Consider the following 20,610-nt stretch of genomic DNA (forward strand, 5'->3'; position numbering starts at 1 on the left):
CGCAGGCCCCACGCTGTGATCGGGATTAAATGTTAAGTGGTAGCAAGACCCCATGAACATAGCCGGGGTGTTAACTGCAAAGTCCACCCTGTGTGGCTTCTGTGGCTGATTTATGAGGCTCATCATCTGGCCACATGTTTGAGAGACGGATTCTCTGGAAGCGAGAGGTCAAGCGTAAGCATTCCTCATGGATGACACTCTAATATTTGCTTTACCTGCGGCCCCTAATGACTTAAATATTCCTCTTTAATCTGCATAGACCTATAAGATGAGCTCTAGCCAGGAAAAGCGCAGTCAGCACAGAAGATGAAAGCTCTCTCTTTAATAGACAGTCATGTCATTGTTTTCTGGCTCAAATGTTCCTTTATCCCCAAAAATTGATTGCTTCTAAAACGATAAAACAAGTACTAGAAAGTCAAGGACTTGCATGGGTTAAATTCTCCCAGCTGTACGAGGAGCAGCACCGTGCTAAGTGGATTTTTCAGGAAGAGTTTGTGAGGTCCAAACATGTTTACTTTTTTTTGTACAATGTGTCAAACTAAATGTATTATATTATTATTATATTTTCCTTGGGAAGGTACACCGAAGGAAATTTGACATTAAGAAAGCCTTTAGTTGTCCTCGAGTGTTCTGGAACCTAGAAGCATGAAGGATAAACATCAGAGATTAGCCCTTTGTTAGCAATCGGCGAGCTTTTGTGGTTTCTCTGTCCCTTTCCCTCCAATTCTTGTTTAGCGGTAAATCAGTGTTTATTCTGGAATGTGAAAAGTTGGCTTTTTATTGACCTCACGTTTGGCATGAAAAACACCCTTTTGCAAAATACAGAGTCCGACGATCAATGACACTACGTAGCAAACACGGGTGAACAATTACGTACACGTAAGAATCATCTTCTTAACAAAGCAAAAAAAAAAATGACAGTTCTGGAATATATTGAGATTTGTATCATGATCCCGATTCTTCTGCACCTGCGGAACATGCGGGCACGTTGTAAATTAATCAAAACGATGTATTACATGCAATTTGCAGAGCGTATCCTGCTTTGCAGCTCTATCTAGACATAATACCCTCGTATCTCACGTAGTTATGATGGGACCTGAATCCACAGGTGACAGGTAAAGCCTATGAAAAGGCCAGTTTAAGGTATCTAGCACAACCTTAATCTACCTGTTCGTCAGACCTGAAAAAGCCCCTTCTCTGTGCAGATGCCTACTGCTAGAGTCACCACAAGGTAGCTACTACTACTACTACCAATGGATGAGGACTGGGCAAGGAGGGGTCCTAGCATCTCTGATCTCCCACGTAGCCTACTGCTCCGGGCTAAGCCCTCAGTGCCTCCTAACACGGACTCGGACCTTACAGGCTTTGGGGCCAGGATGACCCCCATCCAGGGATTTGAAGCAATCCAACTACCTGGACACAAATCCAAAAAAAGATTGCTAACTGCTCAACTGCACATACACCTTTAGGAAGCGTATCTCATAATCACAGTCCGGTCGATGACGTTTCCATGTTTCGACCACTCCAAGTCTAATAAGATCAAAGGAAAACTTCTATTGACGTAGGAGCAGGTCATTGCCACAGCAGAAGCTCATTGTAATGATTATGGAACAGCGTGTACGGTACTGTTTTTTTGCTTTATCCCTGTGTCAAGTATAGAAATTCCTTTGAAGCTAATAATATGTATTAAACAAACATAAAAAAACTATAACATTATTACATTTAATGTGTCAAGTATTGGGATCAGCTTTAGAAATACATGTCCCAGGGAGTACTTTCCGCACTCGGGGGGGGGGGTTAAATGTGGTATTGTTATTGAAAACTGTGGATTCTCATGTAAAATGCATATTGTTCACTCCATTCTAATCCTCAAGGACCAGCATGATGCGTTTTTTTAAGGGCTTCTGGTTCAAAAAGCCACCTGGTCACCCTTTAATTATAAGTCATTCCGAACTTCGGAAACTATGAGCGTAAAGCTATGACATTTTATAGCTTTCCAAGAAAAAAAATGTTTAATGTGTGGGTTATGCAGAGGAGCGGCGTCTTTAGAATGTAGAGTTAATGATAAACTGTACGAATAATGCTGATGTAACGTGTAGGCTGAAAAATGTGTTTTTGTGGAATTTATAGAGTCCGGTAATCCATAGGAAGCTTAAGTTACTGAACCTTGGACAGGAGCTCCATAAACCTAGCTGGGTACTCGTGAAAAATATATGTATAGTAGTGATTGCAATTTGGTGCATGCACTTCCTTTTTATAAGAGCGAAAGAATGAGTCTTATGTCCTATTTTCCTCCCCTGCTTGCTTCTACTGGATGCCTCTCGACTCTCAGGTATGTAAATTGAACCTCTATGCATTTCGGTTGAGCTATCATGCATTACTGCTCGCCATGCGCAGGCACAGAAGGTGTAGAAGCGGAGAGGAGGAAAATACGACAGAACTCTCATTCCCTATATAATAATAGTATATAAGAACACAATAAAATTCACCGCACTCCATGTAAAATATATCTATCTTCCATCAGTCCAGCTTTCTCTAAAATATAACACAATGTTACACTATTATACTGACCCCACCGTCCCGGAAGGATTCATTAATACACTGGGCTGTACTTCTAAAGAACATTTCTGGAGGAAAAGTCTAGAACTTGGCCCCAGAAATGATGTTGATAAATGTGAACTGCATACATGTACAACACGTGGTTATATTCGGAGTAATGACAACTTAGTACATCGGTATATCTGTCATCAGTTAGCACCTTCAACTGTTCTAGAAGTATGAGCACCGATGTGTAATTGTGTGTGTGAGTATGCGTGTGCAATTGTGTGTGTGAGCATGGATGTGTGATAGTGAGTATGAGTGTGTAATTTGTGTGTTTAGTTATGTTGTATGTTGGCACAGACCAGCAGTTGGGGGTCCCTGGGGCAATTTTCGCACTAGGGTCCTGTGGTTTCTAGTTATGCCCTTGAATACAACATTAGGTTTTCATGAATATGGGTTTATTTACTAAAGCAGAAGAATTACGGTTTTAACTCCCAGAGTTACACTATAGGAGCCATGTCTGGTAAATTTATCAACAAAAAGGGTTTAGCTACCCTGGATAATGCACGGGATCTGCCAGGAAATTTGTTTCACAGATCGCATGGAATAAAATCATCCAGGTGAAAATGATCAGATACCAGCCAAAAAATAAAATTGGCATTAATCTTAAAAAATGTGAGCAATTCGTGAAAACAAGCCGAGGTTCCATGGGACATGTCTTCTCGGCATTCAAGATCCGCCGCCATGAGGCGCTTGCCAATACTTGCCCTATTCTTCCCAATTTTCTTTCGCGTTGCCAAATATTTGTAACAATGAAGCCATGGTACAGGTAATCACCTGGGCTATTGTTGCAGCCTGTCAGTGTTATTTATAGCGATGACTTCAGTATAAATGCGGGTATTGTGTGGTTCCTGCCACGGAATGTGTAAACCAAATGACTACATCACGAGATAATGGCCGGGGTGGAAATGATTAACTTAAGACTACTAAAGTCATACTGAAAATGAGCCGATTGGAAAAATGTGGAAGAATCCGGATATTCCTCACTTGTAGATGGAACGCAAAGGATACTGGTGTGTATTCACCAACTCTGAAGCCATTTGAGAGTCTCCATAAGCGGGTCGGACAACAGATGTCCGATGTCGGCTCCGGTGAACGTCATGTCCAAGGGTTTGTTTAGACCCCATTGGGCGCTTGTCTTCACGTTGATTACGTAACGGAAGCACTTTCCTGCCAGTGATTGGCTGCTTAATTACGTCACGTGACTTCTTCATCATATTCGTTTTTCTTATTATTAGAATGATTACACAAATAATAGGGGGTCAAAAAGTCTGATTGTAAAACATTTTTTGTGACGCAAGTTATTTTTTATGCAACACCCGTGGTCTGGCAAGACAAGGCAATAGCGAGGAAAATCATCCACAGCGTTCCTCCTCAAGGCCAAGTCTAAGCAATGAGACAACCAGTCATTGTACAAAAAGGTAACGAGAAAAAAATAAATGGAAACAGAATTAGGAAAATGTTAAATCGGCCTGTTGGCTCCGTAAAAGTCCAGGATCAAAAAGTGGAAGGCTATTATTATTTATCCGGAAAACTCACAAAACACTGATGTCCCAGGAACAATAGGATGTGATACGACCAACGGAGCTCACAGGATTCTCCAGCGTTACCCTTTAAATGCAACCCTTGCCAGGTTATGACTTAAAAGGACCTCGCATGGCTAAAAATCAACACTTGGCAAAAAAGAAATGTTCCAAGCGGACAATTCTGAACTAGACAAGACACTTCTGGCCATATGGAGCAAGTGGAGGCTCGTACCAACACTACAAGCAATAGTATTCCTATTTTACTTCTTGAATGGTCTATAAAAAAGACATTTTTGGGCATTCTGGGAATCCTGAAATTGGGTGGCAAAACGTGTTTTTTCCATTCTGTATAATTTCATGATTTTAGTTTTTACCGAGGTGACCTGTATGACGGATAGACATGGTTTGCTGTGTTCTGATATGTATGCGCCAATGCTTCATTTTAACATTCAGGTTATATCTTATAACATCCCATGAACATAGCTGCCAACAGTCCAAAAAAAGCTCCTGTGACTCATGTCTCCAGAAAACAAGAAGGCTGTTCCAGAAACTTTCAGACTGCTGCTTATAGTTGGATAACACATTGAGAATCAATTACATTTTCTTGTACTGTATGTCTCTTACTTCTCTTTTAATTATTAAAATAGGAATTATATAAAAAAATATATATAAAAAAAAACTCTGAGCTTTGTAGAGCGTATCGTCAAGTTTAAAGGGACACTCTAGACATCGTATATGCTAAGTGTCCCCTTTAAATCAACATTTATTTACCGCGTCTTCCTGGCTTCCAAGATTTTAGTGAGGAGTCTAATGATACTGGATGTACGGATGAGCAGAAAGTGCTCTCATTCCTTTTAATGGGAACACTTTCTCACCAGTAAATGCTTTTTTTTTCTGTGTCATCCCTATTTATTGGCAGATGTAAAAACTTTTTTGTTTAGCTTTCAATCTCATTACAGTTCTTATTCTTAAGCGGGTAGGACAGATTGCTTGCGCTAACTGGCACTCAAAGGGTTAAAGTTAAATGGACACACCGAGTTTGTGCTTTGGGGAAGGGAAAGGCAAAAGATGTAACAGACAGGGACACCCATCTTAAAGTTACACAGCTCCTAGGAAGGAGATTCTTTTCTCTTTAGGTCTTGCTTGGTTTGTTGATGATGATGACGAAGAGCTTACAGTCCAAATACTTTTGACCACGTGGTGTATTATCTGCAGACAGAATTTTTGAGATTAAATAAGTGAAAATCCGGTACCAGGTCACGCCGGGTAATATTATCGAAATGACGTAACGTCTGATCCTTCATGTATTGGTAAACACGCGTCTCAGATTTATTAATTTGCTGAACGCTTTCCCTCTCTAAAATCCCTTTATCTGCCCTGTCAAGAGAAGGTCTGGTACCGGTCTGCTTTCTGTCCCAGAGACACTGATAACGTGCCTGAGCTGCCTAGTCCTTGTCATTCTCAAGTAAAGCACTTCTGCTGACCTCTCGCGCTGTGTATCGTTTAATTAAAGCAAGACGCTCCGCTCAGCGCAGAGATTCCTCACCATCTGATACGGACTGTCACGGAGAGAGAGGTCCGACATCAGCTGCCACGTAAGATACCGGTACTATATATAACCTATGATTAGAACGATGATTTATTTCATTACAATTCTCCTGATTCTCTTTCTGTTTGATTTTGTCTAGTTTTATTCTATTCATATACCTTCTTTTTTTAAAGGCGCTGTTCTACCTGCTCTGCAGAATTTAAGACTTTGATAACTAAACGGTGCACCAGAAGCTTTAGGCTCGATTCAGCGACCCGTCTAAACCATAAGTGATTTTAATTGTAAGCTTGCGAGCCGTGTTCTCTCCACCATATGTATCGGTTTGTCTTAGTCTGTCAATTCTTGTCTTGTCAGACCCCTTGAATATATGTATTGTATTAAGCGCTGCGTAAACTGTTGGCGCTATATAAATAAAAGATAATAATAATAATAAATAATAAAATCGTAGCATCCGTCTGCGGATATCCAGCCGTCAGCCGCATCGGAAGCTGCTGGCCTTAAAGCTATATAAATAAAATATTATAATAATAATAATAATAATGATTATAATAATTAATAATAAAGAGGCATTGGAGTCATAGGTGTAGAAGCTAGATTATGGCCATTATTATGTTATTTATTATTAAGTTATTTAACGGTCTATAGAAAAATAGCGCATGCTAAATAGGCACCATTTAGTCGGATATTCTGTACGATCAAACGCCGCCTCTAGAAATTTGCCGACAGGTCTAAACGCAATAAATGCACCGTTAAAAGATAAAACGAACGCTCGGCAAATGCACAGATGAGTTTTATGTTATAGTTTTAGGTTTCTTCAGTTCTCAAGAAAGAATAAAATGATTGATCTGCTTAGGCTCATTTACTTCATATTCTAGAAAATGTAATTAATATGTTGTCTGAGTGGAGTGGAACAGCACCTTTAATTTGTCTTGTTAGAAATATTGTTATGTCTTCTGGGTGGGCTTTTGGGGGATCTTGTTAATGGAGCATCGGCGGAGGTGCCTCTCTGTTCCTCCCCCGCAAACACATGCATGACTTACATTTAGATTGCAAGCTTTATGGGGCAGGTTTCTCTTATGTCTGTATAGTTACGATACCTTCCATGTGACAAATGATTATTGAGCCTCTGGTTATGTGCCAGTTAATTGCACACAATATACAGGAAAATTCAGGAAAATGATACCTACATTTTTTTGGAATAAATAGGATCCTTCCGGCCGCCAGAACTAAACAGAAGTAAGCATGTGGAACAATAATTTTTCCGGTTGGGGGTAATAGATTTATCAGCTGCTACGGCCATTAGGTTATCCCACTGGAGATTTCCGGGTCCAAAAAACAGATTCTCGTATGACTCAGAGAAAAGCGTCTGATCTTTTTTTTTTTTTCCCAACGGTCTTTTCCTATTTTTATGATGAACGATGACCGGGTTGAGTCATAGAGGTAGTTATGATGATTATTATATTTTTTATTTATTTTTTACTTATTTGTTCACTTGAGCTTCTACAAGCAGAAGGAGACAAACAGGTATCACCACCAGGGTGCTCAAGCTGGTTCCTGTCCGGGGAGCTGCCCCTGTTGCCCCATGGAAGTTAAGCTCGCGCCGTATGCCCCAGATAATACAGGGTTAACCCTCCCTGTACAGAGCAAAACCTCAAAATTACTCAGAAATGTTAAAATGTAAAGCGTTATACTGCTGGAAGGTGGCAGACTGATTTACCTCCCAATAAGGGGGACATGTCTCCTAAACGTGGACACTTGGCATGTATGGTCTACATCTTTATGCGATTTGCATTTCGTGTAATCCTAGCAGGGGCGGCTGCTGGGTGTTAGAGGCTATAAATTAAAAAAAAAGAACAGAAAAGTGTCCCGGAACATGAATGATTTAACTGCACGCAGCCTACGGAATAGGTGATGGTACTTCTGCACAATATTGTTCACTAAATAAATCGGCGGGACTCAACGTTACAACTCGTCCATGTCTGATTAAATCAGAACAACAATTTTTCCGGTTCGGGGTAATAGATTTATCAGCTGCTGTGGCCATTAGGTTATCCCACTGGAGATTTCCGGGTCCAAAAAAACAGATTCTCGCATGACTCAGAGAAAGCCGTCTGATCTTTCTTTTCCCATCGGTCTTTTCCTATTTTTATGATAACCGTGTTGAGTCATCGAGGTAATTATTATTATTATTATTTTTAATATATTTTTTTTACTTATTTGTTCCCTAAAATGCGGCGATTGAAATCCCAGCTGTCGGCTTTCTTACGTTCCCATGTAGGGCAGTTTATCAAGGTCACGTCTGCCCTTTTTTTACGCGCTTACATTTTCCACAAACGGTAATTTGGGATTCCTCTGACTCATTGCTAAAATTTGTTGGTTTCCTATTTTATGAGAAATACACTTTTTTTTTTTCATCCAATTTCAGGGCTCCATGTGAAAGGCACAGGATATATCTTCTCAGAAAACTCGTTTTTTTTCTTTTGGAATTTTAAGATTTAGAAGCCCAAAGGACAGGAGATTTCTACATAATGTGCAAACTTATTGCTAAAGGGGAATAATTGTCACCCTAAGCATGAAGCGTAACTGTATAATAATAAGGAAGATCCCTCGATTTATACCCGTGACTTGTTTTTAGAATCAGTTTGGGGCAGTTTAAGACCTATTTTGGTTTTCTGATACCGTTATACATTTCTGTAGCTGGAAATTGCTGTGGGAATACAGCGAGAGGAACACATCCCCCCGAAAGGCCACCTGGACGCACATTCTAGCCGCTGCTTTAGAATGCGGCTAATTGCAGCCGATGGCGCGAATCCATAATTGTCACATTCATGGTGACATTTAGCAGGCCTCGATATTTGTCAGTGACGCACTCAACAGAGAGACTGCAGTTATGTCAACAACACTTATATGAAACATTAAAAAAAACACTTTTCCCAACCTAATGACATACAGGAGTGATTTTAGTTTCCTTAAACCAAGGTAAATTTATCCATTTTTGCATTTAAAGTATGAGAAAAGTATAGTTAAAACGATACCATTTATTGGCTAACTGAGAGTATAATTGCGGGCCAAGTTGCTAGGTCTCTTCCAGGTACAAAACCTTTTTAGCATTTAAAGTGTATGTTTGGTTTGGCAGGATCGTTCATAGACGTCCCAGAACACCGCTTCGTGTGCTTCAATGGTTATATTGCGCTAGAGTTAGGTTATCATTTTTGTCTTTACCAAAGCTTTGGACGACAAGAACTAAAGTCATGGAATGGAATCCAGGCTAGGGGCAATATGGGACACCCTGTATCTGGTCCATTGGTCACCGGTTCTTAGGAAATGGGATGATCTGCTATTGTACCCCTATATATAGGTCCACATGTTATTGTTCTGATGAGATTTGTTAGCTAATAATTTAAGATAAATTCCCTTGAAGTCAGTTATTTCGCTGTTCACAAGGATTGTCGTTGATGGCCAGGGGGTGAAAGGTATCTGCTCACTTGGCAAGACCTCCAAGCTCTTTAAAGAGTCACCGTACTTTTGAGTAGTCGCTGTGGGTGGGTAGAGGAGAACTCCATGGCTCTCTCCAACCTCTCGATGCTCGGAACCTTTATCTCTTGGTTTTAGACAGACGTGTTCCAGGAATAATTCCCTGTAAAGAAAGACTTCTCACGATGAGGTCTTTCCACTTACGAAGTATCTGCTGGTCTACAGACTAAAGAATAAAACGAGAATCAAAAAAAATCTCCAGATGTTCATTAATCTCTGAATCAACAAAGCAGCTTAACAGCGTGCCCAGACACAACCGAAGTCATACAAAGACTAGACCAACTCGCATACTTACACTACATCTAAGTAATCCTCACAATCCTATCCTTGTGAATAAATTGCTGATATTTTGTAACTTTAACCCTTTACATGGAAGAATTGTGATTAGAGAGAGGCAGAAATACATTGGTAACGATGTCTCCTTAATATTAATACATTGCGCAGGGTTTAATCAGCTAAGTAAACATATAGAAGTGATTGTCTGGTGTCTCGAGCTTTAACAGTGCGGGAAAAAAACCAAAGCATCAGCAATCAGTAAGTATGTGGAGGTTGAAGGACTTGTTACGGACCTACCTGGTCTGAGCTGCAAGACTACTTCTTCTTGTGGTACCTTGAAGCTGCACTCATCCCTCTAGGAGGCTGTCAAGAATGAAACAAAAAACATTGTCGATGACTGGAGTGGACGATTGCCCGAATCACCACAACTTTCACCCCCCCGGCTTATTTCTGGTGGCCATCGTCCACTTGACTCATGCACAAAGTAGGTGTGTAGGTAGAGAGTAGAAGGGGTGTAGAAGTACTGGAGCAGGACTCAGATACGAGCAGATGAAGTGTATATTGGAACGCAACTCTGAACTAGACAGAGTAGCTGAAATACAGGCACAAAACTTGGGGCTAGAGAGACAGGCAGAAGAACTCAGAGGATGGGAGGAAGGCATTATAGAGAAAGAGGTGCCAAAGGTTGAGACTTGGAGTAGGTGAAAAAAACAGAAAATTAGTCCAAACAAGAGTTAACAAGCCAAGTTCTAAATTGACTGGAGTAGGATCTAGAGCAATGTTAACCAATCCATGGGAGAACACTGGCCAGGCCTGATGGAAAGGGGCAGCAGGAGCAGGTAGAGGTAACAGAGTCAGAAGGAAGGGCAGTAGGGCATTGGAGAGTTCAGGTTCAGACCCTCTTAAATAACCAAGTGCCCTTAAGATATGACATGGCATCTCATTCCATTAAATTCTAGAATGTTTTGGCGATCATCTTCTCGTGTGGTTAATGGCCAAATTTCCATAGTACGTTTGGAATCAGTGGGGGAAAGTTTCACCTGCTTCTGTGATTGTTCCCCAAGAACATTACAGTTTGCAAATGTTTTGTGCCATGATGTCCCAAGCTGCCACATGAGGTCACGTGATGTCATGGAACCCGTGACCCTACAATGCGACAACATGACTGTAGCACAGAGGTTTCCATGTGACAGGACATCCAACGTTCTATAAAATTTTGGCGAAAGGGGAAACCAGTCAGTCCAAGAGGGCTCTAGGCAGGTCAGGGCACGTAGGGAAACGAGCAGTAGGGCAGGACTGGTGAAACTAGGCAAAGAACAGGTAGAAAATACAACCTGAGCACTCACTTATGTGTGGTACAGACAGCAGTGCGTCATCGGAGGACACACAGACCGAACATACAACTGCGCTGGAGCGGGTATGCTGCGGATAATCACCAACCCCAATGAGTTTCGTCTGGTATAAGGGCTGGGCTGACCCTGTGCAATGAATAGTTTAATCATTGAGATGATGTTCTCCCCTCACTTACTATGAATAATACAGGGACCTTCGTGCGTAAGCTCCCTGGGGTTGGCCATTTTTGAAAGCTAAAATGCTCTGCTGTGGTTAGTAAATGCCTCCCTAATGTCACAGATGTTATTAATTATATGATGTAACTTTCTGTAATTCTGTAAGAAAAACTTACAAATATGTTATCTAACTACTTCTAAAATCACATCCGTGACTTGTTATTTTATAACATGATGCGATCCATCTCGTCTTTGATACCATTTTATATTTTTTAAAGGATTTTCCCCATAGTTCTCTGTATCACAAAGGAAAAAGTATCTCCTTGCACGACGTGGAACTTGCCTGCTAAAACTGATTGAACTCTTATTCATGTAAAAGGTCAAAGAAAGAATTGGATTTTTGCTCAAGCAAACTATTTGGAATGAATCCATTTCCATGGATTTGGGAAAGTGTCCCGAGCGGGATTGTGTATTGTGAGATCTATGACCTCTGGGTCCAGAGATTTAAAGGCTTACAATGTTTTTTGACCCCGGTAGCTGTTAAAAAAAAAATTACTTTATTTCAGATACCGGTACCATCCCAAAATACATATTTTCATGGGACAGTCCATATTTATACCAAATTTCTATTTTTCCCATGAGCTTAGAATGTGTTTTGTACCTATGGGGCACACAGAGGTCCTCGCCAATAAATATTATTCTAATATGCATTTTTGAGAGGTTCCGGTCAACTACTCCGTGAGTAAAATGACTGGTCTTACTCTAAATTATGCAAACTACTTTTAATTCATCTTGTTCCCAAATTCTATATTCTTTTAGTTCTATTCAGGAGTTTGAAACGAGTGCCGGTCATGTTTTAACAAACCCTGAAACTTTATGGTAAGGCCATCAAAGGTTTTTTTTTTTTAATATTTACCTAAATGCAAGGCAATCCAAAGAAACACAAAATCAAAGCAAAAGTGAAAAGCGAGTCCCAAACTCGCTCCAGTGAAGGTACTTCCATGTAAACCCCACACCTGCAAGAATAAGACGCATCATGTGCGGAAAGATCAACAAGCTTTATTATTGTATTTTCAGTAGAGATACAAAAATAATTCAAGGACCAAAAAAAAAATTCCATTTTGCACCAGCATTCCTTATTTGTATATAATCTATAATAAAATAATAATAAATATTAAATATCAATAAAAAAGATCTATCTTTAAGAGCATCTTTGAGTCCCAAATTCCCCTGTTTTTCCGCTGATGTCACTCTATGAGAGATGGTTGCTCTTTGGGCATAAATACCTCTGTTTCTGGTCTTCCTTATATATGTTTTTTTTTTTTTTTTAGGAGCCAGAATCTTTTGTGAGTATCAGTCCCGATTATGTTTCTGTCCCTGATGAAGCTGACTGAGTCACCTTTCAGTTCTTTCAGGTTATTTTACAATTTCAAAGCCCACAATTACACTGCGAGAAATTTTGGGATCAGAAACGTAAATCTTCTCTTTTATCTCTAAATGTAATTGGAGGGGATAGAAGGGATAATTGTCCATAAATTGATGTTTTTAGGCAGGTCTGTGAGCTTACCGGGTATAAAACTAAGCCTAAATTGTAGTAATGGTCAATAGATATTTTAATCATAGTCCTAATTTTGAAAATGACCCACATGGAAATTAGGGGCTATTGCCAAATTATGACAAAAGTAAAAAAACAATTTGAAGAGTTGAATCCCCTCCTGGGGAGAGATAGAGAGAAGGGGAGATAATGAGAAAGGTGAAAGATGGTGGAAAGGGTGGGAGATAGAAAGAAAGAAGAGAGAAAATGAAGGGGAGAGATTGGGCAAAAGGGAGGAAGAAAGAGAAAGAACAGAGACAGACATAGCGTGGAGAAGAGAGTGAAAGAAGAGAGATAAAAAGAAAATGGAGATATTAGATAAAGAGAAAGGAGAGAGAGATCATTAGAACAAATGAGAGATGGGGAGAAAAGGGAGAGATAGTGAGAAGGTTGAAAGAATGAGAAAGGAGACAAATGGTGGAAAGGGAGAGAGATAGAAAGAAAGAGGAGAGAAAATTAATAAGGGGAGAGATTGGGCAAAAGGGAGAAATAAAGAGAAAGAACAGCGATAGACATAGCGTGGAGAAGAGAAAAAGGAGAGAGATCATTAGAACAAATGAGAGAGATGGGGAGAAAAGCATCCATGCTGCTAGGAAGTACGGGGGTCCAATCAATATGGAAGACGGCCCCGGTGCCCCAGTTTGTCCATTTGAAATGTCGGGAGGTTTGCAGAGGGCTGGTGAACTTACTATTAAATGGGAGTTTATTTGGCAGGAGTGTAGACCGCAGCAGGAAATGTCTCTGTTTTTGGCCCCCTGAATGTACCGGGCACTTTGCTGATTCCACACTTCATTTTGCCAAACAGTAATTGTATTGTTGAGAATGTTATAAAGGCTTATTGTAGATTTTTTTTTCTATAAAACACAAGAATGTTTTGGCAATAATTCAGTGGATAGATATTGGCAAGTGCAATATATACCATGATGTTAGATGTTACATTAGCAGAGTCTGCCCTGCGTGCTTTAACCAAAATGATTTGTACATCAACATATATACATATATATAGACGTAGCCAGGGCTGGACTGGGTACTGCAGCCTCCTCGACATAGCTGAGTGCCACAGAGACGGTTGGCCATGAGGTCATAATCATACCTGGTAACTCTCCGGGTTTGACACGGAGATTGTCGGGTGAGCGCCGATCCTCTGGTGCACCGGGTCAAGAACCGAATCCTTCGGGTCGCAGGAACGGGGTCTTGACACGCCTCGATCCCCTCTCATTTTTCCTTTAAATTGGAATGCCCCCCGACATCAGCCAGAACTCTCCCGGACGTCAGCGGGAACACCCCTGATGTCAGTGGGAACGCCCACTGTCACCGGGACCGCCCACAAGAGAATTTTTTCGGTTTCTATAGCAATTGCCTATCTGCGATTGACATAACTGGGAACTCTCTGGGTCCTCAGGGTCGCGGGGGTCCCCACCCAGTTCCCCATTGAATGGGTGTATTTCCCATGATGTCAGGGGGACCACCCACCAACATCAGTGGGACCGCCCACCAACTTCAGCTGGACTGCCCGCTGACGTATATATGTGGTCACATTATATATTATGACCATACCTGGGAACTTCTGAGCTCCAGCTACTCGGGGTCTTCCCTTGTGGAAAACGGCCTGGACTGCCCAATGACGTCAGTGGGCGGTCCCGCTGATGTTGGTGGGCGGTCCCGCTGATGTTGGTGGGCGGTCCCGGTGACATCATGGGAAATACCCCCATTTAATGGTGAACTGGGCGGGGACCCCGCTCCCGCGACCCTGAGGACCCAGAGAGTTCCCAGTTATGTCAATCACAGATAAGCCATTGCTATAGAAACCGGAAAAAAATTCCCTTGTGGATTGTAAGCTCATTTGAGCAGGGCCTTTTGTTTCTTTAAATCCAAAATGTTATGTGATGTACTAATTGTCATGTCCTATTTACCCATTGTACAGCGCTACAGAATATGATGGCGCTATATAAATAATATAATAATATTGTCTGTGTTATTTTTATGTGGTTAACAAGTTAGAGGAAAGAATGGAATGCCATACTTGCTTACGTTTATTTGGTTAAACTATTAAGGAGGCCAATTATTTATTTTTTTTAAAGGAAAACAAGAACTTTTAATAAATGTTCCAAAAAAATACATGGTGGTTCCATTTAAATCCCCTTTTATACTTACAATGATGACGGTTTATCAAATTTTTGTTCTATGTATAATTTACTCATCAGTCCCACACCCACAAACCCATAACGGCTCTGGGAAGAATCACATATCCTGCCTTGTGGATAATAAGAAGACGTTCCCAGAATATTTCTCAAGTAATAAGCCAAAAATATTTATAATTCCAGCTGTTTCCAGATAACAGATAAGTATTTTATATATTTTTTTTTTTTTAATTATAAAAGGTTATTACATTTTATTTCCCAACTCAAGGGAGATCATTATTGTAACGTAATAGCAGGAGGAAATAAAAGACTGATGAGAAAGAATAGTTGTGAGAAGGGTTATGAAAAGTTTAGGGGATTTTAATGCAAAATTATCCTCCTCTGCATATTCGAGATGGAAGTAGTTACTTGTCATTTCATCTGGTAAATTTTACTAATTATAGTTCAAAACAAGATTTCTATTTTGAAAGGAGCCAATTATGAATATTTAGAAACACACGTGTGAATATGTCCTACTTTAACAGAAATATTTAAACAGGAAATATTTGAACTTCTGGATATAGTTATCCTACAGATTGGGGGAAGCTTTTTCCCGCTGCACTCTTAACTTCCTGCTCTGCTGTTTAGTAGCTTCCTGCTCTAATAGGGAACACATAACTCGAATTGGATGTGGAGAATTGTGTGATTTGTGTAGCCTGTAGCTTCTGCATGTAAATCAGATGTCAAAAGAGAGATATTTGGAGATATGTCCACCTTATATATACCATATACAGGGGATGGCAAGCATTATTTAGCCCATGGAGCAGATCTGTGAAAGTGGCCAGTAATTGCCCTCCTTGCCTTCTCTGAGTCCCTATGCCACCATTATAGAAACACAGAATTTGACGTCAGATAAGACAATTTTGGCCTATCTCCCCTGCAACCGACCCACTGAGCAGTAAGACAGTATGAGGGCTGATTGCCCAAGACTGCCACCGTCCTAGTGGCCTAGGCCAGTATACGTCACTGCATATAGACAAACTAGGGAACCTCCTAGGGATACCTGGGAACGTTCCAGCTTTTGCCCGGGGTCGTAGGAGTGCCATTGCAAAACATCTCACTCCCCTCCCATGTCCCCTCCAACAATGGCGTTTGTCCCGCAATGTTAGCAAGATCACCCACCGACATCAGTGGGACCACCCACTGACTTCAACAGCACCTCTTACCGCATCCTTCTAGTGGGGGCTCCGGGTAGCTGGAGAGCTCCCAGGCTTGCTCCTAGGGCACGGCGATGGTGGGGGGCCTAGCCAACACAGATTGTATAGTAACCTTCCTTAGCAGCGCCTTTCTGAGAAGAAACTTATCAGAGAGTATGGCCATAAAGGTAAGCTGTGAAAGGGGAAAATTATATATTTTATATAAAGAATATTGTGACTTTTATAAAGAATATTGTGACTTTTAGGGGTCTTGCATTTTTTTTTGATGTAGTTATATTATTTTTATATTTTAGGTTACTTTGGTCTGGGTTTGTGTTACATTTTTCTTTCAATTATTTATGTTTTCTGTTTTGCTCTGATTTTTCTGTTAGGCACTTTTTGAATTCTTATTTATGTTATTTTTTTTAATGCAGGGATTGTTTTATTTTGTTATACATTTTTCAAAGGTTGCTCAGTCTCAGTCTGGTATTTTTACAAGCTGTCTTTTTTAAACTAACATTGTCTAGCGGCTGCATCTATCTGACCTTCTTTCTTCTGTGATTGTTTTTTCATGTTTGTAATTGGTTTGATAAATGATGCAGATCTTATCAGTGAAGGTAGGGGTGAGCGCATGCTGAACATTTGCTACGATTTAATTATTAAAGCCAGAAACTGATTATTAAAGCTAAATGAAAAACATTTAAATTAAAAACATTTTACAAAACAGGTTATGCTCTATTGGTTGACATAATATTTCTGTAACAAATTTTGAATGTATTTGTGTTTATTTAGCTCTGTTAAAAAAGTATACTTTGTTTCCCTTCGCTGACAGCAGTCCTGAATTCACCAGGGCAGTCCTGACAACCAAAACGTGTCCCTGCTGTCGGTTGTCCCAGCAAAGACTATCTTATTGGGACGTCAGCCAAAAGAGCATTTGTGAGGTCAGCCTATGATGTCGGATGAGCATGCTTGGGTTGCAGTCAACATTCCCATTCATCCCAAAGGAGCCCAGTGGAGTGGACCCAGTGGAGTGGACTGGGGCAGACCTAGCAGAGCAGAAGTTTCTAGGACTGATTGTGGCATCCTATGAGAGCGCCACGGTTAAAATCACTGAGCTCTTCAGTGCGGGCTGTACTGAGCTCAGGGTTTTTAGACATTCTACTTCCAATGATTGTCAATAGAGATGGGTGCCTATGGGCTTGGGTTTATACACCTGTTAGCAATGGCTGTGGCCGAAGCACTGAAAGTGTATATTAAAACCTTGGAATGGGGAAGGAAGGGCCAGGGGGTGAGAATGGATTTGACAACTACTCATGGATTAGCCGTAGTGGCTACTAGGGGGTCACTTGACCAAGTGGAGGTTCTAAGTAGCTGCTTAGTCTGCTTACATAGTAGCAGCACCACCGGATACTAAGATGAACCTGCTTAAAGATCCTCCATCTCTGATCTTTTATCATATATGTAGATATCTTACTTGCCATCTAGAATACTTTGCATCATTTAGCTCAGTAGGTGAACACCCCCTTGAAATATAGAAATTACAATTATTAGGATAACAAAAGAAATGCCTTATTCGCTATATCTTTGCTTTCCTTAAGGCTCTATCCCAACAAAAAAGAACAGACAGGTGATATGCTTCATCCTTAACTTTTTTTGTTAAATACCACCAGTAATATTTCTGTCCTTTGATGTTGAATTGTACTTACATTTCACGCCATGTAACCTGGATATCTCCCGTCAAGAGCTTTACATTGATGCAGTCGTTGGCTAGAAATCTTCCGGTTAAAGAAAGAATCCTTAAAGTACATAGCGTGGGATTTTTATTTGATTTGCCCAGGAGCCATGAAAACAAAGACAGCCATCCAAACGAAACGTTCAGGTTCAATTACTTCTCAATACAATACACTAGGTTTCAGGTGTCTGCCTGGAATATGGAACTTTAGCATAACTGCGATGGTTGACGATTACAACTTTCTAACATCAGCGAGATTCCTAATAGTCTGTTGGCCATATTTTATCATTATGATTGAGAAAATGTGTCCAAGCTAAACCCCTTGAGAAGTTTAGTATAATGCATTATATTCCTCTACTGTGGAAGACCTTTAAGAACCGCTTATATGCAGATGTGTGTTCGGGGAGAGATGTCCAGGGGATGACTCTGCCATCAAACCAAGGGCAGATGACCTTGTTGAGTAACACTAGGAAGGGCTGTACCTAGCCGGCGGATGCTTGATGGGCTGGTGGCCAATGACAGCCACTCTGCCAACAAAACCGAGGGCAGATGACCTTGTTGAGTAACACTAGGAAGGGCTATACCTAGCCAGCAGATGCTTGATGGGCTGGTGGCCAATAGAGCCACACACTTGCCTTTACCGCCATTCGAGAAGCAGATCTGGTGCTTCAATATATGGCCGTAAAGCATAACACGCAGTACACAAGTACACAAGGCTCCTAGCCTTTAAGTCCTAGGGCTCCTTTTCATTTTCAGTGAAGCCCTGATCTTTTTGCCCGTTGTCCTACCCGTCAAAATCAAGCCGAGCTTTAGGGTCCTTCCCATGTCAGTTGTTCATGACCACCTTCAAAGTGAAATACAATAGTGAATACAATATACTTCCTTCTGAACAATGAACATTTCTGTGTAGAGAACAGATTTTACTTTCAATTTTATGTAAGAGTAACTCTATTATGTGTTATAACTGAAACAATTTCCGTGATTTTCTACATGAATACCTAAAGATCATTAAATATAAATGTTAAAATACACAAAAAACCCATTACTGCCTGTTTCTCAATACATTTCAATATAATGAATAATACATAATTATGACAATAAATCAGACAAAAGTGTTCCCGCTGAGCCAATATGGCTAGTAATGTACGAAAGTTAGGTTCATAGAACGTACATCTGATCTGATTACTCTCTTCACACGAAGCTGGGGCCTGAAATGTGCACAAAACACATGCGGAGGTAGAGACAGTGCTCGGCATAAGGTGGGAGATAGTTGGTACTCCATATTTGCTTGCAGTGATGCACAGGTAGAGTTGCAGTACTGGTGTGCGCATGTGCTGGAGATTTGTATACTATGGGGAGGATCCATGGACTTCTCAGTGCAGATTCTGTGTAAGAACATACTGAGTGACAGCACATAAAAAGCTAAGGTGTAAGATCACCTTTTATTCCTTCCTATATAGAAAGTAGACTTGTGCATTCGGATTTTTACGAATTGCAAAATTAGACCAGATCCCCACAAAAATGAGGGAAAAAGCTCCAAATTCACTCACACTCTCAATCTCTCACACTCTCATTCTAGTTCGCTCTCTAAAGGTTTCCCTTCCTTCGCTGCCGACCACTTTCTCTTCCGCTTCTCCTCTTCTATCTTCAATCTGATATCTTCTATATTCATCCACGCCTCTGCGGACATAACCCACCAAAATGACAGTGTTTGCGGTGATTCCTCTCCCCTATCCTCCGTCATTTTGTCCTCACTTTAACTGAGGGCAATATGGCGGCACTTGTAGTCAAATGTCAGCAATTTCCCTTAATAAACAAAGTAATTTGGGAAGCCCAGATGGAAATAACTTTTAAATTACCTAAATGAGGCATGAAAAATATAACAGAAAACAAATACATATACACGTAAAAAAAAAATAGGATTAGGCCAGGAAAATGTAATAACAAAAACCTTACAATGTGATCACATTTAAATATGGATTGGTTTTATGAAACAAAAATGGCTAAAAAATTTTAAATTGCATAAAAAATGTCCTTATATTACATTTGGTGCATTGCAGACTAATTTTTTAATTTTCTCCACAACAAGTCAGTGAATCATTTCTTTTTTTTTGCTTTACATTTAACAGTTAATAGTGCCAGAAAATCTAAACTCTTTATCCTGTCTTGTCTGCATTCTTAAATCATACATAATTAAGTTTGTCTTTTCAGAAGAAAACTGTACATTCTACGAGAATGTCTCAAGCTCTTATTTTAAGGTATGTGATCAACGGACAGCCAATCAATTTCTTGCTACTGCTTTATATTCATGGCTGAGTGTCATGGGAGTCATGGCTCACTGACATATCTCAATGATATTTTTCATTGAGTTTTATTTTTAATCTCATATATAAATTTTACGGAGACTCAATCACTGGTCTTAATATCATGTTTTTTAAATAGATCAAAGGACACAGTGTCTTTGATCTATTTAATTTATTCTAAGAGTCTCATGTCATTTTTCCCCCATTTTTTTTAAAACTACCCACCAGATCTTAAATCTAGTAAATTGTACTCATAACTACACTGCCTCGCTATTATTCAACATCCATAAGATCACACAACCTCATCATATGCAGGAGCAGGTGTGGTAAAACTTTGAAACTAAATAGTAGACTATAGGGATAATAATAATAATAGGGATTTTCTATCTCAATCTAGCAAGGGTAACATTATGAAACTGAAACTCTCCAATAGAATGCGAATAGCACAAAATAGTTAATTAAGATACTTAGATAATTGGTTAAGATAATATAGTATAGTAATTTCCCTGATCTGGTTAAATTGGAGGATTGGGCAGCCACTTGGCACATGAGATTAAATGTTGATAAATATAAAGTTACGCATTTTGAGAAAAGAAATAAATGTGTAAATTATTCTTTAAATGGGTTTGTGTTAGGGAAAGTGAAAAGAACTTAAATTTCAAGGAGCTGCT

The sequence above is a fragment of the Spea bombifrons genome, chromosome 2 (assembly GCF_027358695.1).
Source record: "Spea bombifrons isolate aSpeBom1 chromosome 2, aSpeBom1.2.pri, whole genome shotgun sequence".
Taxonomy (NCBI): Eukaryota; Metazoa; Chordata; class Amphibia; order Anura; family Pelobatidae; genus Spea; species Spea bombifrons.